Source organism: Triturus cristatus, chromosome 7 (genome assembly GCF_964204655.1).
Source record: "Triturus cristatus chromosome 7, aTriCri1.1, whole genome shotgun sequence".
Taxonomy (NCBI): Eukaryota; Metazoa; Chordata; class Amphibia; order Caudata; family Salamandridae; genus Triturus; species Triturus cristatus.
This window is the reverse complement of record NC_140590.1, coordinates 376,893,775-376,899,774: the sequence shown is the minus strand read 5'-3', so window position 1 is coordinate 376,899,774 and position 6,000 is coordinate 376,893,775. Positions and strand designations below refer to the sequence as shown.

The 6,000-nt window shown below is 46.5% G+C and overlaps 1 long non-coding RNA gene across 1 annotated transcript in view; it reads right to left on the bottom strand.

Moving 5' to 3' along the window:
* Positions 1 to 214: 214 nt before the first annotated feature.
* Positions 215 to 6,000, bottom strand: part of LOC146809718 (uncharacterized) — a 38,283-nt gene continuing 32,497 nt past the window's right edge. The window contains exon 2 of the long non-coding RNA XR_014966477.1: positions 215 to 2,177. This is a non-coding gene — a long non-coding RNA (uncharacterized LOC146809718). The remainder of the gene's footprint in view (positions 2,178 to 6,000) is intronic.

Below are 6,000 nucleotides of genomic sequence, written 5' to 3'. Positions count from 1 at the left end.
TCCCACAATATAAAGATCCGCTGAAAGACACAGTAAATTTAGTTCCAAGACTAAATTAAATCAGTGTTTTATTATACAGGCTTGGATCTATAATTTTTAACTAACTAACTGACCCTGCATACCAACTTCTTTCCTTTGGTTGATGGACCTAAAGTTGAGAAGTTGATGGTAATAATAACTATCTATGATTATCTAAATAACCACAAACTCAGTGTAAAGTTAATTCTTTTATCACCAAATAATGTAAGAATAAAAAGCTCATGCATGTACAGAAAACACAAGGCAATCAATGTTCATAGAAATAGCGAGAACATATGTCAATGCAAACAGTATCAAACTCATATCAAATGAATAAATACACATGAAGGAGTGGATAGATGGAGAGACAAATTTTCAGAGACATAAATACAGTTGCAAATGATTATGCAAAGTACGAATTAGCTAACTAAAACTAACCCAGGGAAATATGGAAATATCACCCCTTGGCCTTAGGGATAGTACCCCCTCACTATCCCATGAGAGAGGTTTCAGGGAACAAAGATCACAGGATACCGATGCAGGATAGGAACAGGAAACAGGTAGGCCTCAACAAAGCAACGGACAGCGACAATCTCCCTCACAGCTTCTCCTAACGCCAACCTAACCACACCCCTAAAGGCACCCCAGTTATACCCTAAAACGTACATGTTCAACCCACAGTAGTTGAAACATTCACTAAACTTCGGTCTCTCATTGGTGGATTCAGGGGGTGTTCTGTCACACCACCACAGTCACGAACACATTTTCTAATACTCTGTTTTCTATTCATTCTTATTATGCGGTTCTCACATTTCCTCAAGTCTGTAACATGTATCAATAACTGCCGCTTTCGACTGAAGAAGTTTAAACATTTCTTTTCTTTCCCAAGCCATCTTTTCGGCTTCTTGGCAGGCGCACGGCATTTCTTAGCGAAGGTCAACTACTGCCTTCCTCTTCACTCTGTTATTGCTTGTTTTTCAGTATTTTATTTAGTTCCGTTCATAAAATTAACCCATTTGCATTCACGCAGAATTATAGGACTATGTGTTTCTAAAGTAAATAGAACATAAACATTATTAATATCATAAATATACTTTTCACTGTTAACCTCCCACCATTGTACCAATTCCACTGTTATTTTCTCTAGCAAAAGTATTAGTACTCAGAAGCAGCATTATTTTTGTTAATCTTTTAAAGCAAAGTCAAAACGCGGCCTTGTCTTTCATGCAATAGTCTTAGCTTTTTGCACGCATGCACGAAAGCATTTCCCATTGTGTTTGTGCATATTAGTTACACTTCACGCTTTTAATAAGTGTTACTGGGCGGTAATACGAGCAGGTTTTGTACTTAAAACCCTACTCCATCAATTCCCCCCTTTGATGGCATTTTTGAGCCATCACAAAATACCCATCATACCAATTGCCACCTTTATTTTTATCTAAAGGTCTGTACTATTTTCTCTGTTTATAATCCTTCGTCTAAATTTTTCATTTTATTATAATAATCTCCTTTCATGTCTTCTAATTTTATTTCATCTCTCTTTTTCTTGCTTTGTCTAATTCTATCATTTTCTTTTTCTCACATCTGCAACATTTATGTGTCATCATTATTGATAACACCACTGCAGCTATTGAAATTATTGGTATTAGTAATCTCCCTAATAAACTACTTCCAAATGTATTAAATCATTTACCTACAGAGAAAAAACTCTTACTAAGTTTCTCCCAGATACCATCAACCTCAGGTTGGGTCAAATCTTCATGTAATTTCATAATATTCTAAATATACCCTTTTAGACTTTTACTCTTGTCCGGAACACAAGTACAGCAATGTTGGATTTTCAACATACCACAGAATCCACCCTCTTTTACTAATAAGATATCATGGCCAAGTCGATTTTGCAACCTAGCACATGGCGTTGGAAGGCCAGGTGTGGGTTCTCGGGGTACGTGGAGGCAGCTCTGTTGGGAGGTGCTTGCTGCTGGTTGGTTTGTGCATGGGGTGGGGTTGGCGCTCTGCTGCTGGGTTGCCCTGCTCCTGGAGGTGGGGTGCTGAAGGAGTCTAGCAGATGTTGCAGTACTGATCGATGGTGGGGTATTCCTCCTCATCAGCAGTGAAGGTTGGGCCAGTCTGGTGTCCAGGAGGTGATGTCTCCCCCTCTGCAATGTGATGGTGGAGATACAGTTAAACAGTGTTTGTCATGTACAATCATGCATTGGATGTGTTTACAAGCAGACAGCAGGACAGTTTCCATTCATACTGTTTTTGGGGAGATGCCTATTTATTGCAGGATAGTGATGGTTTTGCGGAAATTGCAGATGTGATGTTGTACAGTGTCATCTCACTGTTTCCAGCTATGACAAATGTGATTGTACAATATCTACACACAAGCGTCACAAGTAGTGTAATCTGTTCATTTGTGTGAGTAATGTTGTTTGGGCCACAAAGTGAGTGGTCAATGTTGATGGGCTCAGATTTGTCTGTGTGTGCACTGCATTGTGTGCTGGTTTCACCTGCAGCTTTGGTTTAGCTGCCCATTATACCTTTCAGGTAGTGTGCCTTTGGGTTATGTGCATTTACAATGCTGTGCTGAGGCAAACTGGGTGGAATATGGGTCTTGGTCAGGGTTGTGCATTGTTTGACTTCAGATGTCTTGTTTGTGCCAGGGGTTGTATGTACACGGGGATGTGTCAGAGTGTGACTTGCTTGTTTAAGGATGTTGGCCACACTCAGCGAGGTGGTCTTAGCCATGTTAATAGGTTGGGCCTGCAGGCATGATAGTCATTGTTGGAAGCCGGAGTCCCTGTCCTGCACCACTGTCACCAAATGTGAGACCCGGGACTCCTCCCTCAACGCTAGGCCAAGTAAGGACACCGTTTGAGATAGCCCTGCTCACCCCCCAAGTAGCCTGGCACGAGCAGCCAGGCCTATTTCCAAGGCACGAGTGTACAGTATGTGCAACCACTCCCACAGAAACCCCCTGGTGACACCACAAATGGACTCCACACGAGTTTGATAAACGAGTATACATTTTATATAAAACGATATACGATTAGACGACACAATACAAAAGCCAACAAATAATAAAGGGTAATATTCGTTCCGGCTGGCAGGTTCAAATCCCAACCACCGCTTTCCAAATGCTGTGCTGGTCGTAATCCTAGAATCACACACGTTGCAATGGACAAACAATCGTGCACTGCATAACGATACAATCCTGTGCTTGGCAAGGGAGAAATAATACAATGCTTAACGATACACCCTGGTACCTTGCAATGGGAGAAATAATGCAATTCGTACCACTTCAATCATGTACTGCGCAATGAAGGAATAAGGCAATGCGTCCCGCCCCAATCACATACTTTGCAATGAAGAAACAACCCAGGCCGCTTCACCTCCCGGGCTTCTCCTCCGCCTACTCTCCAGATGCAGGTCAGTCTGGTGCGATCTCAACCCCTCCCTGCACACCACTACAATCATGTACTTTGCAATTAAGGAATAATGCAATGCATAGCTACAGTCATGTACTTTGCAATGAAGAGTAATGCAATGCGGGCCACTACAATCCTGTACTTTGCAAGGGGGAAATAATGCAATGCGTAGCGCTACAATCGTGTACTTCATTATGCAGAAATAATGTCAGGCGTCATAAGACAGTCCGGCAGTTCGTTAGCAGCAATATTGGCAATGTGTATTACGACAATTGACCTCTTCGATAACAGTTGCCCCCCCACACGTATCAACGATGACATACAGTAAGCTTCTCACTCTGGCCCCACTACAGCCACTCCTTTGGGCAGTACAGGCCCCAATCTGAACCGAAGCAAAGGCTCACGTCACCAGAAAGAATGAAAGGCCGAATGTCCCTCCGAGCCCGCACGCCGCCCAGGTAGTGATCCACATTACTTGGGTGCGCGACCCCACACTACTCTCCTCCTTCAGCGAACTGGGTCTTCCGTGTAGAACTTTCTCAATGGGCCTCAGCGGCTCGGCCTGGGAGCTCAGCTCGTCCGGGGCTGCCGCTCCAGGCCGCGACTGTTAGGAAGGTCTCAGGTGGATGCTGGGCACACGTACCCCACGCCTCTGAGATTACGTTACTCTGGGTGCATGTTCACCACAGCACCCTCCGGGTCTCCTCTGGCACAAAGCCACACACACACACACACACACACACACACAATGCTGATAGGACTTCACAGCGACTCCAAGTGCACGTTTACCAGGCACTTCTTTCTGCGGTCTCAGTTGGCACCAAGACACGCACACCGCGCTGCAGAGACTCACTTTCTTCCAGTGCACACGTTGATCAGCCGATCACCTCCAAAGTCCCAGGTTGCACCAAAGCACGCACACTGCTTCACTGAGATTTACTCCAACTCTGGTGCCCCGATATCCAGGCGCTCTTCACCAACGCCGTCGGCCGCACCCCGACACGCTCACCGTGTCCGAGTCTCACTTCTCCGGTGAACTCGATGACCAGGCGCTCTTCACCAGCGCCTCCGGTGCACCACGACACGCACCCTGCTCGTCCGAGACTCGCTCCACTTCCGATGCAAACGTTGACCAGGCGCTCCTCACCAAGGCCTCCTGTGCACCACAACACGCACCCTGCGTGTCCGAGACTCCTTTCACCTCACCTCCGATGTACACACTGACAAGGCACTCTTCACGAAGGCCTGCGGTGCATCATGACATGCACCCAGCACGTCCGAGACAAGTTGCACACGTTGACCAAGTACTCCTCACCAACACCTCCTGTGCACCACAACACGCACCCAGCGCGTCCGAGTCTCACTCCTCCGTGTGTCCAAGATCACAGGCACTCCTTCCGAGGGTCTCAAGCAGCCACAACACGCGCCCACCGCGTCGCTTGAAACTTCTCCGGAAACATTTATGTTCATGTGTTTCCAAACAGGGAGCCAGCTCACCTCGGGCCCCTGGGGTAACAAGACACGGCACAAAGCACAGTCTTCTTCAAGCAGGGGGACCCAGCGCACGGAGCACTGTCCCAACAGCCTCTTTCTTGGTTAGAACAGCAAACTGCAGACCAGCCCCAGATCACGAAGCAAGGGTCGGTCCTTCCCCAGCAGTCTCTTTAGTTGTTCCTTCCTTAGCAGAGGTTCCTCTTGACCACGAAATGGGCCCAAGCCTTTTCAGTCTCAATCCATTTCTATTCCAACATTCAGGGGTCTCAGCTCTCATAGTTATACCCCTAAATGTCTTTGAAGTTCGTTGTGCGCACGGATCCCTGACCCCTTCCTAAATCAGTTCTGGGTGTCTCCCTCCCAGTGTCATCTTTCTCCCTTTGATACTGGGGGTCTGGATCCTTAATCACTCAGCAGGAGACGGGTCAATTGTTTTTTAGCAGCAACCCAGGCCGCTTCACCTCCCGTGCTTCTCCTCCGCCTACTCTCCAGATGCAGGTCAGTCTGGTGCTATCTCAACCCCTCCCTGGGTCAAGACCTCCCCCAGCTCCTCTCAGATCCAGACAGTCAATACACATTCAGCAGAGACACACAGAAATGCTTAAAGCACAAAACTCAGCCACTTTCTAAAAGAATGGTTTCTGAACACACAGTGACAAAACCACTTTCATAGAAAGATGTGTTATGACACTGAGTTCATACATACTAAACTTCACCTACCCATTTAAACCTATGGGAAACTAGGCTAACAAATAATACCCAGCCTCCCCCATTCTGTCCTATGGGCACGATGGCCTTTCACCAGTGAAAAACGATATGGAGTTTTTTTCACTTTCAGGCCTTAGCACACATCTCAGAATATGTCCTGCCTTTTACTTGCACTGCACCCTGCCCAGGGGTTACCCAGGACCTACCACAGGGGTGCCCACTGTGTACACATAAGGAAAAGTAAGGCCTGACAAGTGGTTGCACTTGTCAGGACAACATGCTAACTTAGCAAACTGCGCGCAGGCCCTACACAGCAGGCCTGAGTTCCCTTCTCTGCGCACCTTTGCAT